Source organism: Giraffa tippelskirchi, chromosome 7 (assembly GCF_054371585.1).
Source record: "Giraffa tippelskirchi isolate mGirTip1 chromosome 7, T2T-mGirTip1v1.2.pri, whole genome shotgun sequence".
In the NCBI taxonomy this organism is placed as follows: domain Eukaryota; kingdom Metazoa; phylum Chordata; class Mammalia; order Artiodactyla; family Giraffidae; genus Giraffa; species Giraffa tippelskirchi.
This window is the reverse complement of record NC_137281.1, coordinates 27,715,591-27,729,316: the sequence shown is the minus strand read 5'-3', so window position 1 is coordinate 27,729,316 and position 13,726 is coordinate 27,715,591. Positions and strand designations below refer to the sequence as shown.

The 13,726-nt window shown below is 53.1% G+C and overlaps 1 long non-coding RNA gene across 2 annotated transcripts in view; it reads right to left on the bottom strand.

Moving 5' to 3' along the window:
• The window catches only part of LOC145514710 (uncharacterized), a 603,149-nt gene that overhangs the window by 581,811 nt on the left and 7,612 nt on the right, over nt 1–13,726 (bottom strand). For both annotated transcript variants that reach the window (XR_014060310.1, XR_014060309.1), the window contains exon 2: nt 2,890–3,058. This is a non-coding gene — a long non-coding RNA (uncharacterized LOC145514710). The remainder of the gene's footprint in view (nt 1–2,889; nt 3,059–13,726) is intronic.

Sequence of the window (13,726 nt, the reverse complement as noted above, 5' to 3'; positions counted from 1 at the left end):
GGGGAGGGGCTGCCTGTGGGCCTCAGCGTCTCCCACCTGGATGCTCAGCGTTAGCTCCGGAGGCAAGGGGGGCTGGGGCCCTGCTGCAGAGGCTGCAGGGCTCCAGGAGAGAAGGGGGGGCCTGCTGGAGGGCGCTTCTGCCTCCAGTCCACTCTGAACCCACGGCCACCAGGACCCTGCTGTTTTAATGGTGAACACAGCCCTTTCCACTTTCTCCATCCAGAAACCCTGTCAACCCTTCATCTCAAGCATGGGGACAAAGGGCAGAGTAGCCAGTAACAGGGTAATGTCGGCCCCTGGACGCCCAAGTCCAGCACCTGACTCCGTATCTTGGATGAGTGACTTAACCTGCTGAAGCCTTGGTTTCCTCATCTGCAGAGTGGAGCCAGTGATAGGAGCCACCTGAGGGTGCTGGAGCCTCAAATGGGAGGAAATGCAAGAAGCGCGCGTAGGAAGCGTTCTGCTATTCAGTCGTTCAGTAATGTCCGACACTTTGCAGTCCCACGGGTTGCAGCATGCCAGGCCTCCCTGTCCTTCACCATCTCCTGGAGGCTTGTCCATTGCACTGGTGATGCCATCCAACCATCTCACCCTCTGTCACCCTCTTCTCCTTCTGCTCTCAATCTTTCTCAGCATCAGGTGAGTAAGCGCTCATTAAATGATAAATGTTAGTACGGTTACAACTGTTAGGATCTTCACGTGGGGCACCAAGGGCCCAGACGAGAGGCTCCCAATAACACAAAGCAGGAAACTGAGTTGGGAAACCCCCCAACTCCAGGCACAGGGTCAGGCCCCGCTCACTGCTAGCCCCACCGTGTGCCTCCTATGATACAGCCTCTACATCGTGCACAGACGTGGCTCTATCACAAATAAGATGCATTTCCGGGCATCCAGGGGAGGCTGTAAAATGGCTGACTAGACACAGGCCAGCCCGGAGCCCTCCCACATCGTGTGGCTGTGTGACTTTCTGTGGGCTGCTTTCTCAGCTCTAAGATGAGGGAGCAAAACTAGATGATTCGACCACCATCTGTGACCAGAGAACAATCCATTTCAACCCCAGACCCTCACCCCCTTTTGTTCCACGCCTCCCAGCCCCCAGCACAACTTGGACATGCTGGCACTTCTTCAATGAGGCCCACTGCTGCTTGAAGTCACAGCAAGAGACGGCAAGTTGCTGGAAATGTTTAAGTCATGGAAACAAAAGTTTCACGGCAGAGGGTGGAACGTGAACAGTTTTCAACGAGTACTTTTAGGACCCTGTACAGGCCTTGGAGTCCTTCTGATTCGTTTAGAAACAAAAACATATGTGTGTCTCAGGTTTGCCTGATTCAGATGTGGGCGGGCCTGGAGAAAAAAATGGCTTCCCCCTGCCGGATTTTCTGATTTGTTGGGAAAAGCCAAAAGGTTCTTCAGAACAAAAAGACAGTCCTCGCCCCTCAGTCCCCAGCCTCCCACCCCCCTTCCTGTTCTTTTCTTTCTCCTTGGCCTTTCTTCCCTGCTCAGAGGTGGTGTCTGCGGGCCCCAGGGAGGTCTCCAGCGCTCGGGCATCCAGCCCTAACCGCAGCCTGAGACCCGCCCAGAAGCTGGACACAACTGCTTCCAGATGTGTTTAGGCCAGGAACTGTGCTGGCAGCCAGGCTGAGAGCAGAGCCGTGAGGACCCTGCCTGGGCCCTCGGGCTCCCAGGCCCCACCGCCCACCTCCGGAGACATTCCTCTCCACCCACGACAGGAAAGAACCACTGATCCCGGGCTCTGCTGAGCTGGCCGGAGCGCTCATACTCCATCCCACCCAAACTCAGGAGCCGTCACTTGCCCAGATTTCCAGAGAAGCCCGATGAGCTCAGAAACACTAAGGGGCTCGGAAGTCACACAGCCAGAGGGGAAACGCAGGTCTGTGAGATTCCACTGCCGGCCCTAGCCTCCTCTGGCTCCTGGGCACACGTGCTGCGGACAGAGGTTTGGGTGGGCAGCCACAGCTGGGGTGGGCAGAGAAAGCTCTTGGGCGTGGAGGTCCCTCCACTGTGCACAGGCCGGACCCTGGCAGAGGGAGGTCAGGAGCTGCCGCCCACAGGCACACACAACTCACACAACCACAAACTAGAGCCTGCAGGCCTCCACCCACTCCTGCTTCCCATCCCTCCTGCCTCTGCCTCTTTGCTGGAAAGGACTCCAGGCCTTTCTGGAAGTGGTCAGCACATACATGATGACTACTGTAGCGTCTCCGTGTCCCCAGGCAGCACATACATGGAGACATACATGCAGGAAGTACACACACACACTCTCACTCCCCTGCAGGGCTGGTCTCGTGGCAGGCCCTGGGGTAGGTCAGCCCCTTGGGGGGCAGGGGGCTGCTTCTGTTACTTCTCTCTGCCAGTGCCCCCCAGAAGACACCCTGACATCAGTCCTGAGTTGGAGCAAAGGGAGGGAGATTTAAAGAAAGAGTTAGAAAAAAACAAAAGGAAGAGGAATAAAGAGAAGGGAGGGAGGGAGACAGGAGGAAGGGGGAGAGGGAGCGCTGAAGCAGGCACCCCTGAGCCCCAGTGAGTGTGCAAGGTGTGCACTCCAGGTCTGGAACCAGACATACACCAAATCAGATTTCTATTAGCTGTGTGATTTTATGCAAGTTACTTAACATCTCTGAGCCTCAGTCTCATTTTTTGGAAAATGGGGATAACACAGTAGCTGTGTCAGAGAGAAGCACCGAACACACAGAACAGCTCTGGGCACGCAGGAGGGGCTCAAGGAAAGATTAACTAGGGTTCCTGGAGGCCCAGGTGAGACTGCACACATCCCGTGCCCGGCACATTGACTGCTCTTGTTTCTAACAGTACCATCATCTGTATCACACGCCAGGTGCTGCTCCAGCTGCCTTTGTAACCATTACTCACCTGACCCTCCAACAACCTTGCAGGGGTTAGATCCTTATCCCCATCCTGCAGACGGGTGAGGCAGGGCTCATGAGGTTGAAGAGTCATTTCTTCAAGAGCACACAGCTGGCAAGTGGCGAAGCCAGGATATAAGAGGGTCTCTGGAGCCTGTGTCTTTTCCATGGCATCCCTACAGGGGGTGAGATAAGGTTTAAATTTAATTGTGCTTTTTCAAAATTAAAGTAAATGAGGGGAGAATTTAATAATTAACATTTACTGAGCATACTGCATACCAGGGTTTGCGTGGACTGTTTTTGTCTTTGACTCCTCACAATGAACTCATGAAATAAGTATTAATACCCTAGTTTTTTTAATGAAGGGACTGGAACAAAGCATGGTTAAGCAATTTGCCCACAGTCACCAGCCAGTAAGTGATAGACCCTGATTCAAGTACGGGCAGTGTCCCCAGAGACATGCTTTTAACCACTCAGCTGGGGACAGATCAATCTCATAGAGCGATATGAAAACAGCCTCTAAGATAGATTTTTTAAATTATTTTTTAAGTCAAAAGCAAGCGGCAGAACAGGCTGGCTCATGTGCTCTGTGTTTAAGAGACATATGGACATGTATGCTTTAACATGCACAGAGCATCCAGGAAGAGCAACTGGGAGGATGGGGTCAGGATGAGGGCAGATACATGCTTTCTGTACTCTCTATAGATGCCTTTGAAAGTACGAATGTGTAAGACCCCTGTTCAGAAAAATATCAGTCATTACTCTCCCAGCTTTATGGAAATGTGGTGTTAGCATGTACTTCAAGGGGGCTAGCCCTCCAGGCTCCTCTGTCCATGGGATGTTTTAGGCAAGAATACTGGAGCAGGTTGCCATTTTCTCCTCCAGGAGGTCCCTGCCCTCATGGAGGCCCCTCCACCTCCACCCTAAATATTAGCAGTAAAAGGGCAGCACATTCAGGTCTGTGACCACAGTCTCTGAAGGAGACTAGCCATGGCCCCAGGAGCTCTCCCTGTTTCCTCTGCTCCAGGCCCAGGACTTGGATTACAGAGAGAGGCCTGCAGACCCATGTGATCTGCCACCTTCCAGCTACAGAAATGACCTTCCCATCCTGGAGAGTGCTCCAGAACTTACTACAGCTCACTACTGCCTCCACCAGGCAGGTGGGCAGTGGAAAGTCCTCTGACCTGGATGACAGGGCTCCTGGCCCTGGCTGCCTGCCCTCACTGCTGCCCTTGGCAGGACTAGTTTCTGGATCGAGATCAGCTTCCCTGTCAATAGAGCAATGGGAGCTTGGAATAAAAGGTCCCTCCTGGTTCAAAAAACATGAAGACCCAAGGGCTCCAGTGCCCTCTGCCCATCCCAGGCCCCCACAAGCTGCCCTCCCACTATGCCAAACCACAGGGCCTTCCTCCTCACAGACCCCTTCCTCCCACCCAGCCCTACACCCCACACCACCTACTGGGGGGGTCCACAGACTCACCCACCTAGCAGTCTCTCATATAGATCTGGTTACAAATAGTCCCGCATGTATTTAGCCTAACACCTCAAAGGTAAATCTGCACACCCAGGTCAGGGGTCCATACTCTTCCAGTGCCCACAGAAGCCTTCGGAGAAGGAGCTCTCAGCGTTTAGCATCTCCGGGGCACTTGTTCAAAATGCACATTCAGGGACGACCTCAGAGGGCCAGCTTCAACCGGAGGAGGAGGAGCTTGGAGTGGGGCCCCAAACGTGCCCACTCTAACACTCCCCGAGTCCGATCAGGTGGTAGGTGGGCTTCAAGACAGCCCCATCTGGTCCTCAGAAGCCTAAGCTTGTCCCCTCTTGGGGATGGTGGAGCTGAAGGGGACACCGAGAAAGGGCAGGCTGGGGCGGGGGGTGGAAGTGACTAGTTCAGGTCTGGACGCATCGAATTAAAGGTGCCAATGAGGGTACCCAGGTCTGGCGGCCGCAGGATCAATGCTCCAGGGCATGGAAGAGCATCTACCCCGAAGGTAAGAGACCCAGGATCAAACGCAAGAGTCTTCCGCTGAACCCAAGCAAGAGAGAGAGAGGAGAGTGAGAGAGGAAGACTGCAGGGAGGAAGGAGAGGTCGCTAGCTCTGAGAGGGCAAATGAAGGGGCCTTGATCTGCGAGCACCGAGTTCCGTGACCTTAAGAACACAAACCAGAAACCAGAAGGCGTGGGACGGAGGTGTGGCCGATAGGGGGAGGGGATGCTGGGCGCGGCGCCACTTCGCAGTTGAGCAAACGGCGGGTAGGGCGTTAGGTCTCTGCGGGCTGTAGAGTCTAGGGCTGGAGGCTGGGGCTGGGGGTGGGGGCTGACGCAGAGCCCAGGCTGAGCTGCGTAGGCGGGCGGCTCGCTGGGCCGGGCCGGACGGGGCCGCGAGCGGGCGGCCGCGTGGCCACAGCGCCCCCTGGCGGCCCGTGGAGCCCTAGCGCGCAGCGGGCAAGTCCCCGTGCCCGTGCTGGCGGCTGAGGGTCTCCGGCGGGGCTTCCGGGTACCACACCCGACCCCGCAAGCCCCGAAACGGCCGCCATTAGGTCCCAGGCAAAGTCCCCCCGTCTATATATTTAAAAGGGGACAGCAGATGCCCGCTGCCGTCACACACACCCCTCCAAAGAGGACAGACGTTTCTCTTGTTGAGATTTTACCTCTCCTCCCAAAGAGTGGTACCCAAATGCAGAATCCCACATTCCAGCGTGAACCCTGTCCTCAGCGGACCTTACTTTAAATGCAGGCAGTGGAGAATATGTCTGAAAGCTACCCTTTTCTGTGCTGAGTTTAAGGTCCTAAAAGGACAGAAGCACCTCCTGCTCTGTATCATCCTAGTAACAGCTAACACGTGACACTTTCTCACTGTTATTACAAACACCTTGTCGGCATAGTTCCTCACATCAGCCTACTGTTATCCCCATAAGAGTGAGGGACTCGAGACACAAAGAGGTTTAGGAACTTGCCCAAAGTCAAGGGGAATATAGGATTTTAATTCAGGCCATCTTGATTCCAAAAGAGAAAAGGGGATAAAAGGAACCAGTGGGGGGGTTAGGGGGGTGGGGATGAGGGGAAGAAAAAGAAAGTTCACTTCTGGGACAAGGCAGTACTGGGGTGCCAGGGCTTCTATTTTGTATGAGGATCCAGGACGCCCCACCACAAGTTCTCTGGCATCCGGAGTCTGGTGATGAGCATGTCCTGACCACAGTGAACTGCCCAGGGCCAAGGTTTGGAGGTGGAGGGATGGCGAGGTAAGGGGAGGGAGGGGAAGGGAGGGGGAGGAGTTCCGCCCCACCCCAACCTGCCCATCCAGGCCTCTGTGTGTCCAGCTCTGCTGGCCTGGGGGCGGTCCACCAGGATGGAGAAGGAAAGAGGCTTCCAGAAAGAACAGAGCATGGAGAATGTGCCTGTCAAAATGATTTCTCCAAGCTCCGTCAGCGCCTGCGGCACAAGTGCTCGCTGCGCCTTCACCTTCAGCTGTGGTCCTCCCGGCCCACCCACCAACCCTGCCTGAGATGCAAGAACAGAAGCCTCACTAGGCACCTGACTTCTCGGTCTGGCCTCTAGCACAAGAAAGCTGGGCTCTGTGTCTTCTCAGGCTTTTTCCTCCCCAGCTGAGATCTGGAATCTCTATAAGTTTTCCAGTCAATCTGTTAAAAACCCACCAAGGTCTTTGCATGCCTCTCTCCCGATCACTCGTGTGCTGCCAGCAGGCTACAGAGCTGAGCCCAGTGCAGTGGACGGGCCAGTGGGAGAGGAAAGAACTAGAGCAAGAAAGAGAAGCCACTGCAAGTCTGGGCTCCTGGGCTTAACCAGAATTGTTTTTGAGGTGGAAAGGGAAACAAAGAATCCAGTTTCCTAATCGTGGGTGAGTGCTGTTGGAAACCAGGCAAAGCCACCACTGTGCCAACTGGGCCCACAACCCCAGGACCCAGAGAGGGGTGAATCTTGGGGAAATCTTGAAAGGAAGAAAATAAGAGGGAAGGGACTTCCCTGGTGGTCCAGTGGTTAAGAATCTGCCTTCCAGTGTAGGCGACACAGGTTTGATCCCTGGTCAGGGAAGTAAGATTCCACATGCCAAGCAACTGAGCCCACATACCACAACTACTTAGCCCACACCCCACAATGAAAGATCAGGCTTGCTGCAAGGAAGATCTCATGTGGACTGCATACTAAGGTACTTCAGTCGTGGCTGATTCTTTGCAACCCTCGGGATCGTAGCCCACCAGGCTCCTCTGTCCATGGGATTTCCCAGGCAAGAATATGGGAGTGGGTTGCCTTGCCCTCCTCCAGGGGATCTTCTCGACCCAGGGATCAAACCCACATCTCTTACATCTCTTGCATTGGCAGGCGGGTTCTTTACCATTAGTGCAACCTGGGAAGTCCGTAAGACCCAAGGCAGCCAAAAATAAATAAACAACTATTTAAAAAAGAAAACAAGTGGGGAGGGTGTACCGTTTACACATACCAGCCTGATTATCCCCTGCTGTTACCACTACCCTGGAGAAAGAAAGCAAACTGAACAGCTTACTGAAACAAACTACCAGAGTCTCTCTGCCCTTCTCTCTTATGGGATCTCACCCACCAATTCCCCGGAACACCCAAGAACTGAAACACGAATGTGTCCACACTCAGATCTACTCTCCCCTTGGTTGTAAATGGCTGAACCTTGGTGAAAGGCACGCTGGCATCTTGGTTCTGTGGGGTCATGGGGACAGGAAGAGTGGGGAACCAGCAGGAATAGGGGCCTGGGGGGACTGCTAGATGCCCTCCTAGAACAGGCCGTGCTCCTCCCACCAGCCTCAGGGCCTTGCCCAGCCTGCTGTCTCCTCACCCCTTTCACCCACTAAACAATGAGTCTGTCTTCAGCTGCAGGAAAATGTCTCTTTCTCAAGGAAGCTTTCCTGGTGCATGTCTGCCCTGAATCGAGTGCAAAGTGTCAGGGCAGCAGGAATCAGGCAGTTTAAGTGGGGCTCGCAGAAGGCACAGCCCCAGGCAGGACTGGGGTGCAGGTAGCATACTGGGGAGAGGTTCCCCAGTGCAGCAGTGAGGGAGTAGGGAGAGCGACAAAGGGAAGAAGAAAAGAGCATTAAAAGATGCGTGTGGGCAACGTGGGGGCCTCCTGGGAAGCAGTGAGAAGGCTCCAGAACTGGCCCCCACCCCAACCCTCCACCTGCCAAGGACAGGAGCTGGAGCTTTTATCCACCAGCTCCCTGGGTTGAGAGTTGCCCCAAGGGTCAGGGAGATTAAGGCCCTGTATTGACTAGAGTTTCTAATTTTCTGTATTCTTGGTGCTCTGGGATTTGAGGCCTGGATCCTGGAGACACTGGCCTCCCAGAGCTAGCTAATTCCTGTGAGCCACTCATATAAACCAACCAATCGAGTGCACATCCCTAAGCTCTCACACCCCATGTCAATCTTCCCCCTGCCCTAAACCATCCCAAGGCCAAGCACAGCACCACTGGGGACCACCCTCTAGCCCAGAGCCCAAAGCCCACCCAAACTATCCAATTCTAAACTAGCTCAGCTGACCTAGCCTGCCTCTGTGAAATCCAAAATAAAAGCTCCAGGCATTGTCTGCCCTCTCCCTCTTCTGTCTCCTGACCCATCCTGGTCCTTCCTCGTGTGACCCATTTTCTAGGGACCTGTGGGTGTAAACCTCTTCCTTCATGACAGTCGTTTCTATGTCTTACAGACCTGATGAAAGCATATCCCGGGGACGTGTTCACACTACAAGTTGAGGGGCTCCACAACACTGGGGACGGCCTGAGACAGCAAATGAGCAGGACTTGGAGCCCGTGATGTGGGCGCTGTAAGAGCGAGGTAAGGCTGAACTGCATGGAACTGGCTACCAGCCGCCGAGCTCAGGCTGAAATGGGAGCTGGCCCAGGAATGAGGGGAACAGGGTGCGAGAAGCAATGGGCCTCTCCTGTGCTTGTTCACTTGTTTTTCTCACCATTGACCACCACCGCCCCCCAGGGCCTAGCACCATGCTAACAGAGTGTAGGGATCTAACTACCTCCTGAATTCATGAATCAATGAGTGACTGAATGAATGAACATTGTTAAGACTGATCCTCCAGATACAGTAACTAACAGTCCAGTATTAGACATTCAAAGGGTCCCAGTCAGGGCATCAAATAATACAATCAATAGAGTGAAAAGGCAGCCAACATAATAAGAGAAAATATTTGCAAATCTTTTATCTGTTTAGAGGTCGACATCTAGAATATATCAAGAACCTCTACAACTCAGTAATAAAAAAATCAAATAACCTGATTTTAAAATGGCCAAAGAAATTGAAATACAAATTACAAACTCCAAACATGAAATACAAAGTGCCAACAAGCATGTGAAAAGATGCTCAACATTAGTAATCATTATATAAATGCAAATCAACAGTATCACCTTAATACCCATTAAGATGGCTACTATCAAAAAAAAAAGCAGAAAATATCAAGTGTTGGCAAGGATTCTGAAAAGTTAGAACTCTTGGGCACTGTAGGTGGGACTATAAAGTGGTGCAATCACTATGGAAAACAGTATGACAGTTCCTCAAAAAATAAAAATAGAATTACCATGATCCAGAAATCTCACTTTGGGGTAAATCTCCAAAAGAATTGAAAGAAAAGTCTTGAAGAGATATTTGCACACTCGTGTTCATTGCAGCATTATTCATAGTAGCGAAGGGTTGGAAGCAACCCAAAATGTCTGTTGACAGATGAATGGATTTTTTTAAATGTGAGATAGATTCACACATATACACACACACACACACACATACACACACACACACGAATATTCTTCAGACTTAAAAAGGCAGGAAATCCTGTCACATCCTCCAACCTGAATTATGCTAAGTGAAATAAGCCAGTTGAAAAAAGATAAATGCTGTATGATTCCACTTATATGAAGTACCTAAAGTAGTTACATTCAGAGACACAGAAAGTAGAATGGAGGCTGTCAGGAGCTGGGCTGGGGGGGGCTGGAAAGAGGAGTTATTGTTCAATGAGTACAGAGTTTCTGTTTTGCAAGATGAAAAAGTTCCAGAGATCAGTTTCAAAATAATGTGAATGAATTTCCTTACTACTGAATTACATGCTTAAAAATGGCTAAGCTGGTGGATTTTCTGTTATATGTTTTTTTACCGAAATTTAAAGAGAGAGACCCCTGAACCACCCTTACACGCTGGTGAGAGGGGCTGCTCCCTGGGACCATGCTTTGGAGTGCCTGCTAAGTCGATTCAATAGTATCCAACTCTTCTCAACACTATGTGTGCCAGGCTCACATTAATCAAACATTAAAATCGTTTCCTAGCTTGTTTTGGTCTCTGGAAAATTTTTTGAGAGTTCAGTAACCAACTGACAAACAGGAATGAGAGAAGAGAACAAGAGCCAAATGCCACCCGGCGGAAGGTTGAGGGGCTGAGCATGTGGGTGGGAATGGGGGTGGGGGCGCAGGGTGGGAATTGGGGGTGGGGGCGCAGGGTGGGGATGGGGTGGGGGACGCAGGTCTGGTCTAGAATGGACAAAGGCGTGTGTGGCGAGGATGTTTCAGCCTGAGGACCTTGCAGACACCAAGGCGCCCACGCCAGGCATCCCGCCCACACGGCAGAACCTCAAGGGGGTAAAGGGGACGCTTCTGGAAAGGAGGGCGAGGGTCAGAAGGAGGAAGGTGTGAGCACCGGGCTAAGGAGTGGCTGAGAGGAGCCCCTGTTGGTGTGTGAAGCAGCATGTTCAGCAAAGAAATGTTCACCTGTCTCTCCATGGAACCCAAAACCTAAGGCTCTAAGGAGCCACAGTTCTCAAACCCACGTGATCGCTGACCTGCCCACAAAGAGGGGAGCCTCCCCCGGCCCCGCATACCTGCGGCACACACACCTGCATGGCCACACGCACACGTGGACACACACAGGCACACACTTTCCCAGGAGCGGGCCGACTGCTCCCCTGCGCCATTTTAATTAAGGGAAGTGGGCCAGGAGTTGACATCTGTCCAGTGGGACCACGGACCCTGGGACCCAGGTGCTTGGAACAACCACGTCTGCCCGAGGCCTTGGGGCGCATTCTGGGAACAGCGCCATCTGCTGGCCAGAAGAAGCTAAGGCGAAGAAAAAGACCAGCGGTGGCTGTGGGTTTGTTCATTCCTTACTTACTCCCTTGTGGCTCAGCTGGTGAAGAATCCACCTGCAATGCGGGAAAACTGGTTCGAACCCTGGGTTGGGAAGATCTCCGGAGAAGCGAAAGGCCACCCAGTCCAGTATTCTGGCCTGCAGAATTCCATGGACTGTGTAGTCCATGGGGTCGCAAAGAGTCGGACACGACTGAGCGACTTTCACTACTACTCACTCACTCCAGGGCTACGTTAGGGGCCGCCTGCCTCTTGTCCAGCACAGGGTTGTGAACAAGGCAAGGCTGTCCCTGCCTTCAGGGAGCTCATGCTTCACAGTGGGGACAGAGCTTCATAATTCATCACACACACGAAAACGTTATATTGTTCTAATGGAGCTGGCCCCCTACTATTGGACAGCGAGCTGGTCTGTGCCAGATGAGTCCTTGTCTCACTTAATCTCCTCAGTTACCCATCTAGAGCTGGGCAGCACCCTCAGCTCCTTCCTCTCCGTCACCCCCTCAAACCATTTGTCCACCGTCCTGTTGATTCTGCTCCCAGTCTGCCCCAGCGCTCATCTCTCCGTTGCTCCCTCATCAGCACCCCCAGGATGCTCTCTCAGCCTCCTCCAGCCCCCCACCCCCCATGTCTGCTCCCAGCCCCTCCAATCCAATGTCCAGGCTGCAGGCAGAGTCAGTCTTTTGACCTGCCACTGTCTCACTTGACCTCTCAGTGGCTCCCACTGTCTTCCAGGTGAAGGTCAGACTTAACAAACGGCCCGTCAGATCCTGCAGCTTCAAGTTCCCTCCAGCCTTAGCGCATCTGTGCTGCAGGGCTCACCTTCCACTGCGGCCACAGTGAATACCTGAGAGCTCCCCGTGCAGGGCGTGGGCCCTGCCTTCCCCCCAGCTTAGCTGTGAAGCCAGTCTGGCCTTGGGCTCTGCTGCATGCACAACGGATTTGAAAGTCATTCACAACTTGTACCTGCAGCGTTCAAAGACCCCTCAGGGGTTCCAGGTCATAACAGGCCCCCTGATAATGCTTCCTCCCATCTTCCTGCCTCCTTCTCCCCAAACCGCTGCTGCTTAGGGTCCCCATAACCCCTGAACCTCAGCTCTCTCCCCAATGCCCTGCTCCCTCTACTCCTGCCAGAGCCTTTAAGTCTTCCCTGGACCTTCTCCCTCTCTCTTCCACTCTGTCTCTCCTTCTTTCATCCTGTTCTTCATAATAAAAGCAGGGGACTCCCTGGAAAGGTCCTACTCTCCTTAGAGCGCACAGGTGAGGCAGACACCATGGGGCAAGGAGAGGTCTCTCCAGCGAGGAGGAGGGAAGCTCACACAAATCTACTGTGCCCCATTCCACAACCTTCCACCACCCACCACCCACCACCCTCCACCAGCCTCCACCAGCCTCCACCAGCCTCCACCACCTTCCACCACCTTCCACCAGCCTCCACCAGCCTCCACCACCTTCCACCAGCCTCCACCACCCTCCACCACCTTCCACCAGCCTCCACCACCCTCCACCACCTTCCGCCACTCAAAACCCTCCGTTGTTCTTCCCAGCTCAGACTGGCCCTTCCCTGAGTCACCCACAGGCAGGGTAAGCCCCCCTCCTTCACACTCCTCAGGTGGCCTGCGGATTGTCCTGTGTCCCCAAGCTAAGGTCCTGAGCAGTACGCTGTTCCTCACCCCACTCCCAGTACTCCAGAACCTTCGTTACGGTGGATTCAATTGAAATGAACAAGTTAGCCAATCCAGTACCATGAGAGTGGAAGAAAGTGTGGGGTGTGTGTGTGTGTGTGTGTGTGTGTGTGTGAGACCTACTGTCCGGAAGGACGGTTGACGATGAAGTGTACCACCCTTCTTGTTCCCTCTTAAGACTCCATACTGGGGTTGCATTTATATTTCTAAAGTGCAGCCCATTTATAGACCCTACTGATGGACAGCGGGTTGGCTTCAGAGAGAGACAGACTGCATTTCCCAGCAAACACAACAACATGCCCCCCTCCCAAATCCTCACTACAGTGTGGCCTTGACACTCTTTCCACTGAGAGGTGGGGTCAACTTCACCTCTCTGGGGTCTCAGTTGGCATGTGACTCCTCCAACAGTACAATGAGGCAGAAGAGGCCCCAGGGCTGGGTCATTAAAGGTCACAAGGCTTTCATCTTATTCTCTGAGACACCCACCTTGTCCCTCTGAACTGCCATGTAAGGAATCAAACTAGTTTGTGGCCCCCTAGCTGGGAAGAAGCCAAACTATGTAGGGAGACCACATATAGGTGGTCCAGCTCAAAATCCTAGTCTTCCGATCATCCCAGCTCAGGTAGCAGGTGAATGAATGAATGAATGAGCCTCCTGGTGACTCTAGAACCTGCTGCCAAGTCACTGCCCAATTCAGTCTCCGCAGCTGACAGTGCTACCTGAACTCCACCCGCAGAATCTGGGAGCACAATTAACTTATTGTTTTTAGCTGCTCGGTGTTGCTGTAATTTGTTACACAGACATACTTACCAGAACAGGTAGAGTCCAGGCATGTGCTACATAATTCAATAGGCTGGAAAAAAACCCTTGCTATTAGAACAAACAATGACTGTATGCACGCTAAGTCACTTCAGCCGTGTCCAACTCTGTGACCCCCATGGACCTCATGGACTAGCCAACCAGGCTCCTCTGTCCATGGGATTCTCCAAGCAAGAATACTGGAGTGGGTTGCCATGCCCTCCTCCAGGGGCTCTTCCTGACC